At 32.2% G+C, this 17017-nt stretch overlaps 1 pseudogene; it reads left to right on the top strand.

Moving 5' to 3' along the window:
• Positions 1 to 13227: 13227 nt before the first annotated feature.
• On the top strand, positions 13228 to 17014 carry LOC114747731 (ras-related protein Rab7-like; annotated as a pseudogene).
• Positions 17015 to 17017: the final 3 nt, after the last annotated feature.

Raw genomic sequence — 17017 nt, 5'->3', positions numbered from 1 at the left:
TTCAATTTGGCTCAGCGGCAAGAAGGTTGGACACGAAAGGAGGCGGTCACGAGTTCGATCCTGGAAGAAGACACATTTAAGGTGGAAATATTTAGACGATGACGTGGCGATGAGGAGTGATGTGGCAATGACGTGGAGGTGGCTAGTGATGATGTGGCAGTCAGCAGTGATGACGTGGCCGCCGACGACGATGACGTGGAGGTCGACGGTGCTGACGTGGCGGCCGGAGACGATGATGTGGCACCGGCAGTGATGACGTGGCATTGGTAAAGGCAATTCTTCTTAGGCATTACTTTCAGCGGCGACAAATGTCGCCGCAGAAAACACTTTCGGCGGCGACATTTGTCGCCGCCGAAAGTGTTTTCTGCGACGACATTTGTCACCGCTGAATCTTCTAAAAGTCGCCGCTGAAAATATCTTTTAGCGGCGACCTTTTTAGTCGCCACTAAAAGTTTTCAGCCACGGCTGCTACGGCAACGACTTTTCAGCGGCGACTTGTCGCCGCAAAAAACTTTCGGCGGCGACTTTTGTACTTTCAGCGGCGACTTTTGTCGCCGCTGAAAGTCAATTTTTTTGTAGTGATAATACTACTTTCAATCCTTAACATAAGAACAAATTTGACTTTCAATATAGTTCTAAATAAAATATGTTAATCCATTTTGTCTCTCATATTTATCTTTTTTTTTTAAAGTAGTTTTGTAGTACTACCTCTGGTCCTAATTATAACCGGAAATAGTAATTGCATATGTTAAAGATTTTATCAAATAGTAGTTCTAACTAATACATATGATTAGTAAAAGTATTAGGAAAAGCACCACCTATTCATTATAAGTAACTAACTTAACAAACTTTCTTAATCTACTAAAATTAGTCTCCTACCTCTTATATTAAGAACTGGAGGTAGTACTTTTCTTGCCCATATACTAAGTACGCAAGAGCTATATATGGTCTGGTACGATAACTCATTATAACCACGCTATTTCATGATAAAAACTGAGGGGTAACTGATTACAATCACCCTAATTGCTGATAAAACTAAAGACAACAACCTCCATATGTTTCTCCTTTTCAACCATCCAACTAGGATCTTATGCACAATGCTTCCATCAATTTCATTGTTATTCTGCAACGTATACCTATCTCAACTTCTAAATTATTTCTAACTTGCCTCTACTTGAACAAAAACCATTTGATTTCAAAGTCTGACTCCATAGCTCAAGTTTAGATTTGACCTCCTCTTTTGACTTGTCAGTCAAAACTATACTACCTCCGGTTCTTAATATAAGACCTTGTTTGACTTTTATTTTGGTCCTAATTATAAGACCATGATCCACTTTGTCTCTCATATTTATGTATTTTTTCCCCAAGGTAATCCCTCTAATAATGATAGTTCTGACCAATAAATTTGATTAGCAAGGATATTTTAGGAAAGGTAATACCTATTTATGACAAATAGCTGACTTGACTTGTTTCTTTAATCTCCTTAAATTAGTCAACTAGCTCTTATAATTAGGACCGGAGGTAGTATTATCTATAAAGAGTATACACTACAGGATTTTCTCTTGTTCGTGCTTGATCATAATGTCAAAAATCACATCAAGCAAGTGAGGACTCAGATAATCTCTAAAGTTGAATCATCTTTATATTGAAATATTTTGTCTTGCGTCTAGGAGGTGTCACGCTAGTCTCTCCTTGTTTCCTTTTTTTTTTTTCCTTCACTCGAATATATCAACACAAACCCCCTTTTTCTTCCCAGGGCTTTCCAGAACAATTCTCTTAGTATCTGATTTGATTATAAGTTATTTTCAAGTCAATGATTTTCATATATAAGTCTCTTTCTCCACTAACATATTTGTATCAATTCCCATAAAAGTTAAATAATCATTCTTGCGCTGTCTTAGCATAAACTTTAATTGTTCTTTTTTTTTTTTTTTTGAAATACAAGCCTTCTTTCTTATCTGCGCTACTTTTTTCCGGTAGTTTCATATGATGGCTCATAAGTTTTATCTGTTTTTTAGCCGTAAGTTGTGCACAATTCTATATGCATGTGCTACTTATTCTTGCATCCCACTAGAACTATATCGAACCTTAAAATCTAGTTAAATTGCTTGGTGAGAAGAGAGGGAAAACTTTTTCTCCTAAAATACTTCCAAGCTCCAAAAATAAAACCATATGGATAAATAGCTTTATCATTATCCATGTTCTTAATATAGCTTCTTTTTTAACTCTCCATCCTGAATCCTCTGATAAAAATACAAATTTTTGCACCTTCTTGGATTGTTAATTTTTCCATCTTACCAATCATTTCCCATTCATAGCTGAAAAGCTTGTAAAAGTAGTCATCCCATCTATCTTTGATATCTTCGTCTAAATTCAAGACTTTATCATTCTTAATACATCCTAATCAGTCCAAATATCTTCATTTCCTTTCCCTGTGCTTGGAAATTTTGAATATCTCTCTGAATTTGAGATCTTTACGAGCTCATTGTTGTGATGATATTGCGCTAGGATTTCTAATGACTTCTTGGAATTTGGCAATTCCTTGACCATTTTGCGAATTGGTTTTCTAAAACAAAATGCTGCGCGCGCACATATAAGGTTAAATTTAATGACATGAAGCTGCAGGTGCTTGATGCTTTAGAAGGAAAGATTCCTCTGGATAATGAGCCCGAGGTGAGCCCACAAGACGACGCCGAGTACTTGAAGGAGTTCTGGAAAAGGGCACCAAACGGAGTTTATGATTGTTCAAGCTCCTCAAATGCTTGAGAGAACTTGGAATGTGAAGACGGATTGGTGATTTAAACTACGTAAACTTTTTCCTTAGAGGGTATATTTGTCAATTGCTTAAGTCCGGGAAACCTAACTTTGTTGGCTGTATGGCTGTGAACCCTGGAATTAAGAAAATGCAAAATCTTGGGATTCTAGCCTGGGACTTTTAATTATTTATTAAAATCCAACTCAGTTGGAATAATGAACCCATTGATTGGTCAAGTTAGGAGTTTTTGAACTGGTCAACCTAGTTGGATTTTATTTTATTTTATTTCCTTTATTAAACCTAAAATGATGTCATTTTGAATTTTTAAAAGATATAGAATTCAGTCCAATTTGTGATTTAATAACTTTGTTTGTAGAATTATGTTTGGTTTATACATGAATATTCTATTTATTTGTGAATTAATATTTTTTATTTAAATACTCCTCCGGTCCTTAATATAATACCCATTTAACTAATTTGATTAGATTAAAAAAATTAGGTAAGTTAGTTAATTAAAAGAAATGTGATATGTTTTTCTTAAAATATCATAATCATCTTTCTTAATACTCCCTTTTCCTCTTTTACTTGATTATAATTGAGAGAGTATTCATAGGGGTAATTTAGAGAAAATTGATAAATATAAAAAATGGGTCTTATATTTAGGACCAATTCAACAATTAGGTCCTATATTAAGGAGTATTATTTTTTAAGAGCGTATTTGAATATTTTATATGTTTTAACTAAATTATTTTATTTAATTCGTGATCAGTTTACTATGACTTGAACCACTGTTTCTGATGATGAAAGGCCCTCTGAATATTTTGTACTGATGTATTGTATGAGCTTCCCCATAATACTGCGGATTCTAAGCACTTTTTCGTTTTTCCTTTCCCTTCTGTAATTATTTTTGTTTTAAAAAATTCTTATTTCGTGTAGGATCAAATGAATGTCAAGTGTATATATAATTATTTTTACAAACCAAAATTACTTTTCGAAATAATTATACCTTTTAATGCATGTAATTTTTTTAAAATATAACTTGATCAAGGAAATGTATAAGATTCTGTGATACCGATTCTAGGGATATAAATATTTTCTTATCCTTCGCAAATTAGATGAAAATTTTGTTTGACTACTTTGATGATTTTAGACCTTTAGTCATGATTAGAAAAGCTTAGAGCGGATTTTTGTAGCTTTTAAGACAACTAGTCTAATATTAGTTTGCATTTTAACCAAAAGGGTTTCTAAAAACATTGCACATTCTAGAATACTCATCAAAAAGATAAATATAGAATACTTACATTATCCTAGACCATTAAACTTGATTTTGAATGGTTCAAATTCAATTTAACTTTTTTTTCGTCAATTTTTTAAACAATATGTGTGGGGAAGATGCAGGAAGAAGAGGCTGGTGTGTGAGGGAAGGATTGAGCTTCGATTGTGAATTTAGTTTTAGGTTTATGCAGTTTTTTCTTCTTTTAACAGTTATTTTCATCTATATATACACACACGCACACAAACACACATGGTTGGCAAACCATACCAAACCAACCAGCGAGTAAACCTTTTCTGCTTTCCTGTCTTCTAAGCATTTCGCTTTCCAATCCAAAGATGGTCAGGCTCCGCTTACACAATTATATAATATTCTCTCATATTTATAATCAGCTAGTTAGTATTATATTGCCTATGATCTTCAATATAAGATCCAGTTGACTAATTTGAAAAGATTAAGGAAGTTGCTAAATTAGTTTAAGGTGTTTCTCTTTATCGTTTTTCTCCCAACTAATTGATTTGCTTTACTTATAAATTCATATATAATCTAATATATATAACACATACTCGTTTGTCTCTTTCTTGGATCATTTTTGGACAGTCATAAAGAAATCATTGGACACTAATTGCAAAATGTTAATGGATGGTAAAGCTATAACGAACATGACGCTCGGACAACTCCTGCAAGGACAATATATAGAACATAAATCATAATCAAGTAACAAGAATAATTCATCCTCAGTCATTGAATCATGGGTTCTCTGGGTAAGGATTAATTTTTTCGGCTCACACATAATCATATATGGTTAGAGACCTAATTAATGTTGGAGAGATTTAATTTTAAGATCTAATATAAATATATATATATATATATATATATATATATATAATGCACAGATTGTAAGGCCGACGCATTAAAAAAAGGATGAGGAATCCATTATTTTTTGCCTTTTGGGCAGATGGGTCGATATTAGAAAAGGAGAGGATGAGCATGGGTAAAGGCTGGCGAAGTTTGTTTTTCTTTTTAACCCAAAAAAAACCTAATATTTCTATATTTTTAGATTTGTTTTGTCGTTGTTGCTCCTTGCCCCACGTTTTTTTTTTTTCCTCGTTACTTTCTTTTTATTATATTTTTTTATTTGCTTTTTATTGCCCAGAATTGTTTAATGAGCTTTACAACATGAACACAATTTTATAATGTGCTTTTTAATTTTTGAACAATATTTTTAAAGATATCAAATTATATACACATATATTTCGGACAAAACTTATGTCCATCTACTTATATCCCCTTGGTCCAATTGCTTTGTGTTATTTTTACTGTTAATAATACTCTTTCAACAGAATTTTGAAAATTTCTCCATGTGAATTTTGTTATTAGAAAACAAGTCATATGCTATGATTTGATTAGACAATTGGACATATAAACAAACGGACCTAAATTTTGTCATTTCATAAATTTTTATTTTAGTCATCATTCATTTAAACCAACCGATAACTTATATCATTCATTCTTAAATATGAAAGAATCTTTTTAAACTTATCTTCGCTAGTTGATGCCTATGATAAAATCAATCAGTTCTAGTGCTTCTCTATTTTAAGGTTTTATGAGACATATATTCTCTGAAGCTGGTCGCAATCGTTCTCATGCAGCAGCTAGTATTTGACACTCTTTATCATAATATTCATATATAGGAAACCATGAATTTTCAAGGGTTAGCACAACAGCGTGTTCAAGTCAGTGATACTTAGATGCATGCCTTTTTAAAAGGAATATTTGCTTCCGTTAAAAAAAAAGGAACTTACGAACTTGAGAGTACTGAAATTGCCCAGGTTTGCAAAAGGAAAGAGACCAAACCCACGTCCAAAAACCACAACCAACAAATCAATGAAATTCGGATGAACAGAGCCAGGACAAGCATGGATAGAGACAGAAACGAGGACCAAAAGAAGATTAACACGAAAATGGAGTGCCCAACTACTCACCGTGACAAAGATTACAAGCCCACTTCACTTTGAACACCATGAACAGAGATGAGGAGCTTCGTTACAACCACTTCAACGATGCTTTCAACGACTTCGATTATATTCTTCACTGCAACCACTCTGAACTCCACGCGACGAGGAAGACTTCGATGACTCTGGCAATGGTAGGAGATTTTAGGTAAGTTGTGAATGGATTTCAAATGTAAACTCACTAATTTATTGGTTCCAGTTAGAGAGAGAAGCAGTCGATGGGTTTCAAATGGAATAGGGTTTCAAACTTCTTGGCGATTTTCGCGTCTTAATAGCAGGGGTAAGAGGTTCTATTCACTTTTTTATTACTGCAATTAGGTTTCTTTGAGGCTCTTATGCATTCACCAAGTTTCAAGGAAATTTTTTATAGTATTTTGTTTTTCATGAGACTCCAGTACAATTTTACCAATTTCAAGTTGCAAAATTAATTTTTTTAAAATATATATATATACTCGTATTACATTATAGTAATTGATTCATACTCTAATTTCAATGCGTAAAATTGTAATTTTACTGACGTTGATCCAAACATACATTAAGTTGGATGATTAGGTTAGACAAATTATAAAGATAAGATGGGTCCGCCCTTCTAATAAATAAATAAATAAAATGTTAACATCCAGCATTTTTGTATGAAAATAATTATTTATTTTGGTGTTTCTTTTTCACAACTAATGGAAATGATAATAGTTTGATTTGGTCAGCTAATACCCAAAAAAAGCCTAATTAAATCCACAACGTTAAGAGATGTTGGAGACTCAAACTCTTTTAACCTCATGCTTTATGATTAATGACAAACAATTACTCCTCTAGTCCTATTTATAAGACATTTCTAGCATGTTTCATATAGACTATGAAAAACTTTAAAATTTATTAACTCTCATTTAAAATTTAATAAATTTTTAACTTTATCCCTATTTAATATAAATTATACCTCATGCAAAGAAAGTCAACACAATAATAAATGAAAAGTAAAATTATACATCCATATAAAAAATTTATCTCAGTGCCGGCCCTATAAATAAAAACAAAAAATGTCTTCTCTCTTTGCCCCATAAATAGAACCAGAGGAGTAAATAAGTGGTGCAGGCTATATATTCCGTGATACCTTAAATATGCTATCAGGGTCATTTAAAATAATTACAAACCACTGAAAGTCATGTTTCATCTTGAGAATTTTTTTTCTTTTTTAAAACATTAAAAATATTTTCTAAATACAGAGTTCGATTTTGTAAAAAGAATGAGATTTTGTGAAAGATTTCAAACTTTTCAATGAAACTGTTTAGAGCATGTTTAGATCACCGTTTAAAGACCCAAACGTGTCTAGGAATTTGTGAAACGAAGGTTTGAAGCTCATTTGTGATTTTTTGCTCGTTTGGGTTAACATTACTAGAAAAGCTCAAAACCAACTTATCACCTGATAAAGCCAACGCTACTTTTTGCTACTTTTCTCACGTTAGCGTCACTATCCGGTGTTAAGAATTTTCACATGCCCATCTTCTCCTTCACACATATCATTTCTCTCTCCCCCTCTCTTCACGAATAATAAAGTTCCTGTTACTGTTTTTATTTCATTTTTAGTCACTATTATTTTTATAATTAATATTCTATCCCAAAAAATTTAAAACAATTCACTAATTAAAAGTTATAATTTTATTTTCATTTTGATTTTTATGCTTGACTCATCAAAATAAAAAATTATTAAAATTAGCTTTTTAATTAAAATATGACAAGTTATATTTTACAAATTTTTCAATAATACTTGGACTCCTTTTAAGTCATTCTCACAATTAATTTTAGTATTTCTCTTAAAATTATTACATTATATACATATAATATAAATATGTATTATTTAATATAATTCATATCCTTTTAAGTCATTTTACATCCAAACTTACTTTTTCATTAATAATCCAAACAACTTTTAATTTTTCCAACTAACTTTTTATAAGCACCTATCCAAACATAAATAGCATTACACTAACTAACTTTTACTCTAACTTCAGTTATAAAAGTCAGTTATACAAGAAGTCAGTTTTACCCACCACCAATCCAAACATACCCTTAGACATCACTTCCACAACTAGAATGAATGAGTAAGTTGAAAAATCTGCTGTTGCTCAAACTTAAAACTTCAAATTAATTATTTAACTTTTATATTAAGAACGGGTAGTATGTAATACTATGACAACTCAACACGTGGTCCTATCTATTAATCAGGGTGCAGATATTGGACTCGCCAGATTTTCATTAGAGTCAAGGTCATGACTCGAATAACGTGAAGTTATTATAAGGTAAATCTTAGTCTTTTATAATATTTTGTTTTGAATCTCACCGTTAAGTACATTGATACTTCCATTTAACATATTCACTGTTTATTTCAATCTACAACGAATTTGTGAAATTTCATTGAACACATAGTTAGCTCCAGCATATGCAGCTAGTGGTATACCCACAGAGAAAGTAAACGTCTTCTCCTTTGGTGTTGTGCTCTTGGAGTTGATTACTGGACGAAAACCTGTTGGTACTACTGAAACTTTTCCAAACGGCGGTATGGTGGAGTGGATCTGTACTTTATACTTTATGGTGCTATTTCTTAACTTTAATATAAGAACTAGCTGACTAATTTAAGTAGATTAATGAAATAAGTTAAGTTAATTATTTGTAATAAATATGTGTTGTCTTTTCTGAAATATCCTTAACAATTATATGTATTAGCTAGAACTATCATTTGATAAAACTTTTAGTATGTACAACTACTATAAAGACTATTTTAGGGAAAAAATATATAAATATAAGAGACAAAGTAAATTGAGGTCTTATATTTGAAACTAAATTAAATATCAAACTAGCTCTTATATTAAGAACTGGAGGTAGTATTTCTCTTTGATATAATTCCATCTTTCTTTAATTTTCCCTCTTACAGAAACTGACCTCATTGATACCCAAGTAACCTGTGCTGCATTAATGTTCATTAAAAACTCTTGGGACAAGCATAGTTTTTGGTCAATTTGGATCAAGGGTATGTAGTTTTTTCACACCGCTACAAAAGCTTTATCTGACGCCTCAGCGATTAACTGAAAAAACATCATTTAAATTATTATCAACTTTGATTAAATTTCATAGTACGTAGCAGGTCATTATGAAATACGAACCCATGAAGTTTGAGGCTTTGAGAATACAGTTGGGCCAACTTACAGTATGGTTGGGGCTAATTCATGTCGACCAATCACATACACTTTTCAAATGAGTCCCAACACCTTCGCTTAAGTGCAAATGGCAAGTCATTCGTGGCTCTACTATACAAAAACATGGCTCATCATTAATAAAGAGTGAGAAGGTGATTTCACAAGGCATTTCTCTTCGTCAAGCCAAGGAAGATGCCACCTACGAAGATTTTTATGAATCTTGGCCAAAGTTACCATAATTTTCGAGTTTTAATTCATTAATAATATAAAACCACAGGACCTTGATCCAAATTAACCAAAACTTTAGGGAACAAAAACCTTGTTTTCCCCGAATTTTTCACTCTTCAAAATTGGAATTTTTTTTTTTCTTCGGCTTCTATGCTTTCCTGTAATAGAATTTTTTGTTCATAAGCAGAACCATATCCAGAGGAGGATGTTTACCGCTAACTAATGATTATAACAAGTTGAGATAGATTTCAAATGATAACTGGTTGAAGATACCAATTATGCATAGACAGATCGAAGTTGGCAAACCTTACTTGCCGAGCTATCAGCTGTGTCTCAAAATTTAACAGATAAATCTGATATAACTGTGGTGTAGTACACTGAAAGATATAAACGCTATAAATCACAGGCAACGCCCTTAGTTTCCAAAGCTCCAGAAAACAGAAGCTTTGAAAGTATTGCTGATTTAAAGTTACATAATGATTACGAGGTTGAAGGAATGTTTGGAATGGTTTCTTGTGCTGCAAATTGCGTCCGCCATTAAGCCACGAGTGGTCCTCGAATGAGCCAAGTTAGTGATACACACACACACACACACACACACACACACACATATATATATGCTTTCAAGCTAGTATAGTTAAATTCATATAGAAATTAATTAGAATGCCTTATAACTTTTGGGATTCAGTGATTCCAACATAGAAGCTGACCATCCGAGAATTTTTTTTTTTTAATTCTGAAAAGAAAAGAACAAAGTTGAATGTAATTAATGTGACGAAGCAGATGGTTCAAGCTTTAGAAGGAGTTATTTGACTGGATAACAATGATCTGACGGAGAACACAGCGAAGACCTGAAGAAGGTGCATGAGGAAGATGGCCGGAGAAAAAATTACAATAAGGTCTCACTTAAGAAAATTAAATATAAAAAAATCTCTTAAAATCATTAAATTAATGTGAAGTCCAAGGGACCTCATTGTAAGAATTTCATTTATTTAATTAGCAAATTGTCTTTATCTTTTTTTTTTTTTTTAAAAAAAGTATGTCTTGAAAACTAAAAGTGTAGTCATTTACAACTTAAGGCATAACAATTAACAACTATCGCTAGCTATTGACAACTCACGCATTATATTTTTATGATGTGCTAAGAAAATATGTTGTTAATACTTATCACAATAATTGTTAATTATTATACCTTAAATTATTAATGATTGCTCTTTCAATTGTCAATACATACGTAAAAAAAAAAGATAATTTGATAATTAAACAAATAAATCTTTTGTAATAAGATCCCTTGAGATTTTAGAATAATTTGATAATTTCAAAAAAAAAATATTTAATTTTTTTAGATGAGACCTTATTATAATTTTTTTCTAATATTATATGTGCGTGTAGACCAGTGAGTATCAGCAACTTCACTCCACCTCCACTAGTTCTGCCACCAGAATATTCAAATACGCATGAAACTTGAATGAATAGATCTAATGTACAGGTTTCCTTTTCAAACATGAGGTTCTGACATAAACATTATATTTGAGTGCTACCTCCACCCAGTAATTTAAGAGTTAATTTATCATTGAATTTGGTTTTAAGTACTACCTTCAATTATTAATATAAAAACTAATTGAAAGTTAAGTTTAGTTCTAAATATTAGATCTCAATTTACTTTATCTCCCATCTAATGCACATGATTGAAGATGATAGTTTAGGGAGATCAACACATATTTGTAACAAATAACCAACTTAACTAATTTTCTTAATATTCCCAAATTTATTATCTAGCTCTTATATTAAGAATTGGAAATAATATATCATTTTGTGCCTCATGTGCCTCATACTTATCATTCCTATTGATTGCACTGTTTGCACATGTTAAGAGAGTTTGTATCTAGGGATATCAATAATATCTTTTTTACAAATAACTGATTTAATTAATTTTTTAATCTATCTAAATTAGTTAAGCAAATTTTATATTAAAGACAATAATTAGTAATATATAACTGATATATATATATAATTTGTTTGGAAGATTTTCGCTGGTCCATTGTACAAGTGTGATTTTTTAATTGTTTTGGTTTTCTATGAAACTATGAATCCTGAAAACTCACCAAAGAAAATATTACTCCATAAAAATAGTCTTATCCTTTCTGAATAAAAATTAGTTTCAAATCCAAAATGAATTGGAGAGACTCTGGATATACCCAAAAAAAAAAGTCTTGCCCTTTGTAATATAATTTTCAAATATAAAATGAGAAATAGATTGATGTCCCTTTTTTTTCCGCCAATACGAAATAGATTAATGCTTTGTCTTGTTAATCAATAATTATATTATGAATAAAACGATCAAGGATTTTTTTTTTTTTTTGACCTTGAACGGTCAAGGAATATATTGTCACCTCACAACTATTTAAAATGTTAATTTTGAATGAGATACGGTGATTCTGATTCTAGGCATATACAGGTATGCTTGCCGACATTATTACTTCAAATAAATTTATCCTCGACAAAAGCACTTTGAGTAGATTAAATATGATTAAGTCAAACTACAATTTCAATTATACTACTTGATACTTATAAGAGCCGTTTGACTTTAATTTTGATCCTAGATATAAGAATTCAGTTTATTTTGCCTCTCATATTCATCTATTTTTTTCATAGTAGCCCTTATAATAATAATAATAATTGTAGCTAATACACTTAATCAATAAAGATATTTTAGAAAAGACGACAGTTATTTATTACAAATAACTAACTTAAGTAATTTCTTTAATCTATTCAAATTAGTCAACTAGCTCTTGCTATCTCCAGTCCTCATTATAAGAACTAGTTAACTAATTTAAGAAAATTAAGGAAAGAAGTTAAGTTAATTATTTATAATAAATATGTGTTGTCTTTCCTAAAATATCCTTGCTAATCAAGTGTATTGGCTAGAACTACCATTGTTAGAAGGATTATTTTAAGAAAAAAATGCATAAATATAAGAGACAAAGTGAATTGTGATCTTATATTTAGGACCAAAACAAAAATCAAACAAGATCTTATATTAAGGACCGGAGGTAATATATTAAAAATCAGATATACTAATTACTAATTAAAATTTGTTTAGATAGTTCAACACCTATTTCAAATAAATAAGGTGTGAACTGTGAAGTATAGGCCTTGTGAATGTTAAAAAATTACGCTTATAAAAACTTTACCCTTATGGGAACTGGTCTGGCTTAATCCGATTAGCCAGAGCCTAAGCTAGTGTCACTTTTTGAATTAAAGTAGTAAACTTAAAAAAATAAAATTATAATTGGGTTAGCAAAACGAACCAAATTCTTAATTTAAAGATATTTTTCTATCCTATCCACTAGAAGAATCCAATATATAACAATAAAATAATTTAACAAGATTAATTTACTATTAATTTATTATTTAATTTCAAAGCATATTTTTTTATAAAATGAATGCTATTGGGAAATCAATGAATGAATGACAAAAATGTAACAATTGAATATAAAAAAGTATATATAATTGTCTAAAAAAAGCATACATACTCTCAAACTTAATTAGAAAAACATTTTAACCATATGTAGAAATTAAAATTAAAAATTATACCCGAGAACATTTTGATTATAAATAAAAACTAGCTAAAAGGAAATTACGTTTTTTCCCCCTTGGTGGAAACAAAAAGGTCGTCAAAAGCGTGATTATACTCAAACGGTGGGCATTTTGGGGAACGAACAGTCCTGCTAGGTCGTGGCGTGGCTGGCAATGCATAGATTGTTTGGTACAATGATTTCCATTTAAATTCATCTGCTCCCCCTGTCCATCAAAAGATTTCTTCTGAGGCACAAATCCCAATTTCTGTCTTCCAATTTTTCGGAGTAATTTATTCTTCTTCAGGTAAAATTTCCACTCATCGTTTTGATCCATGGCGTCTCGCCGGCGAATGTTATTGAAGGTCATAATCCTCGGAGACAGCGGGTAAGCCTCTGTTGTATCTTTCAATTTAAATGTCATTTTGAATTTGGTCGACAAATGGGTGGTTGCATGAGCGATAAAGAAAAATGATTATTACAATTATTTTGTTTTCCTGGGGTGCATAATGTTATTGAATCCTCTGATATGGTTTGTTTTGGCAAGTTTGTGCTTGTTGCTCATTTGTGAGCAAAACTTAATCGAATTTGCTAGACTGCACCTTCTTATCGTTTGCGATTCCATTTGAATTGTGATAAAACAATGAGTAAATACTTGAAGATCCTGAAATTATAAGAACTTCTCATTGGAAACCAGTTTGTGTTTGGCTTATAAAATTTTGTTTGAGGAAATATCTTCTAGGATTTAGTGGATATATAATATCAGAAAAACGGTTTATTATATATCATTGGCGGTAAGGTGCTGCATACCGATGTTTTATAACTGACGACCTTAGTGGGATTCGATTGTTTGTTGAGGTAATCACCTCGCTTTCTTTGCTAATTGGGATTTCCTTGACTTTGGCAGGGTTGGTAAAACATCACTGATGAACCAGTATGCCCGAAACCCTTTTTCCTAACTGTTGGAAGTATTTGATTAGTATTCCTTTTATTTGAATTGTACTTGTATTGGTACGATCATTATTTGTTTTTGTATCTAGGTATGTGAATCGTAAGTTCAGCAATCAATATAAGGCCACCATTGGTGCTGATTTTCTCACCAAGGAAGTTCAATTTGAAGATAGGCTGTTCACATTGCAGGTGAGGAACATGGAAATGCAAATACCTTTTTGAATAACAATATGAGAAACTTTCTTGACTCAGTAGAATTTTTCTTGCTGGGAGCTTGCACAGTCTTGCAGGGTGAATGTGTCATTTGGAAAAAATGTTACTATGCCCTTTAAGTTTATCTATTTGACTCAGCTTGTGGTCGTATGTTGAGTTAGTTCTTAAAAGTTAAAATTACTCTTTTTGATTCACTGCGTGTTTCTCAAGGAAAATTGTTTTCTCATTCAAAGTTAAACAACTATATGTTTGTGCTCTCAATGTTTCGACTTTTTCCTCCTTTGTTCACGTTCTTTTATCTTGCAATTGTTTGTGGAGCACCCACATTAGTGATTTACTAGTGATTGGCAGCTCTGCAGATAAGAATTTATTTGCATGACCTTTTCTATCCTTGTTGTAATACAAGCTTGAGGATGAAATCGTTTGGCTTGTCAATGGTCACAATTCTGGTATGATGAAATCAATGTTTCAAATATTGACTATTTTGTTTGATCTAGGATTCTTGGATGTATGTAACTTGGACTGTGTAATGTATTAATGACTTGTCGTATTCTGACCTATGATGTATTTTTAATCATATTTTGGAGTATGTAGAAAAGAGACTATTGTATGAAGTTTTCTCACTGTTTGTCATCTGCATATAAAATTCCAAGATTGAGAATGTCTCTGTACGTGCAGATTTGGGATACTGCTGGTCAAGAGAGGTTTCAGAGTCTTGGTGTTGCTTTCTACCCGCGGTGCAGACTGCTGTGTCCTTGTTTATGATGTAAATGTCATGAAATCTTTTGATAATCTCAACCACTGGCGTGAAGAATTTCTTATTCAGGTGGCTGCTAATCTTCGGGCTTCAGGATAGTGAGAAATTTAGCATAATTAAATTAACAATGAATGGTTCTGACGAGCAATTGATTTCGCAGGCTAGTCCATCTGACCCAGAAAACTTCCCATTTGTTGTCTTGGGAAACAAAATAGATGTTGATGGTGGTAATAGCCGAGTTGTAAGTTGCTTCTCCCTTCCTTCATGGCATGTTTGCTTCTTTTGATTCATGAAAATAGCCATATAACTAAGTTATCCGGATTGGATAGACCTCCTGATGGAGTTCTTAGAAGATTTGTAGCACTTTTTCTCCTCGGTTTTTGGAGAGTCTTGGTGGTTGTTGATTTTACTTGACTGCAATATCTTCCATATCTGTTGCAGGTTTCTGAGAAGAAAGCAAAGGCATGGTGTGCTTCCAAGGGAAACATACCATATTTTGAGACCTCTGCTAAAGAAGGATTTAATGTAGAGGCTGCTTTCCAGTGTATAGCCAAAAATGCACTCAAGAATGAACCTGAAGAAGAAGTGTGAGTATTTCTGATATTTGAATCTTTATGTTTTGCATGTGATTATTTTGTGACATGCGCATAACTTTACCATGGTTAAAAAATCAGACAGAGAACCAGTGAATCAGTCATGGTTTTATCACGCTAAAAACTGACTTGTCAAAAGATTAGCGAGAGTAAAACAACTAACAAAATGAGTAAAAAATCAGTTTTGATCTTCTTCATCTGATTACTGTTTTGGCATTCTGTAATGGAGTTTAATGATTTTTAGTGGACTCTACCCAACCCATTTCGTGTAGATTTATTATTATATGCAAAATGTTTTAATATCTGGTATCCAATTATTTAATATTTTGTATCTGCTAATGTATATGCAAAGTATGATATATATTTAAAAGAATGGTCCGTCCCCAGTTTCCTTGCCGTTGGACCATTGCATCCGTGTACTGGTCCTTATCCTAATTCAATAATGAGTCTGGTGTTTAGAAACATTGAACTTTACTATGGGAAGAATAATAAGAGTAAAGAGTAGGAGAAAGAGAAGAGTGAACAGGACATTTTTAAGTGAGGGATTTGTTCTCTTTGAAGTATACTTTCTTACTTTCAACTAGGTAATAAGGTATGACCAGTATATTTTTACCGGAACATTAATTGGTCTGAAGGTGCTGCATAATATCAGCTTTTCTGAGGGTGCTAGTTGAAGAACAAATAGCCATACTAATATGGCTATGATAAAGTGGAAATCATCAATTTGGTTTCTTCTCTGTAAATTATGCAAATGCTCCTAATATATGACTACAAAAATCCATTTTGTCAAAAGCCGTACCAATCTATGGCACGGTGTTGGCAAGGAGTTGGCATTTCCGCATTTAATTGCAAAAATGTGATGCCCATTTCTTTATGCCAATAAGTTAAGGATGTCAGGGTTCTAATCTTTTTTGGCCTGAAGACATCAGGGTTCAACTTTCATTTAATTGTTGAGTGATTTAATGGAGACTTTTATCTCCGTAGAACTCTAGCTTTCTCACTATCATACCAGAATTTTCCGGAGGGAGAAAGATTGGGGTGGATTTCACTTTTGTGGGATCTAGAAGGGTAGAGGTGGGACCTACATCAGCCGCTCCTGTCCTTTCGTTATTTTAGTGGAAGCGATATCTTAGAAGCTCTGGGTCGCACGTCGTCAAAAGCACTTTAATTCCCGCTCTTATGTTTTGATTATTAAAGTGAGAATCTGCAAGTGCATATAATGGCAAGAGAACTTAACCATTCAAAACAGTAGCACTCTGCATAAAATTACTCTCGACAGTTTTAATTTACTCATTATTGGGGTCCAACTTATTTGAAGATTTAAATGGATGTTCTAAATAATAGGGGTAGTGAATGCCATTGCTGGGTACTCGTTTTGATATGTTGTTGATGATTGTGACAGATACTTGCCTGATACAATTGATGTTGGCGTTGGTGGACGACAACAAAGGTCTACAGGCTGTGAA

This window comes from Neltuma alba, unplaced genomic scaffold (genome assembly GCF_004799145.2).
Source record: "Neltuma alba isolate B1F8T4 unplaced genomic scaffold, ASM479914v2 tig00005425_pilon, whole genome shotgun sequence".
NCBI lineage: Eukaryota > Viridiplantae > Streptophyta > Magnoliopsida > Fabales > Fabaceae > Neltuma > Neltuma alba.
This window is presented reverse-complemented; position numbering and strand designations above follow the sequence as displayed.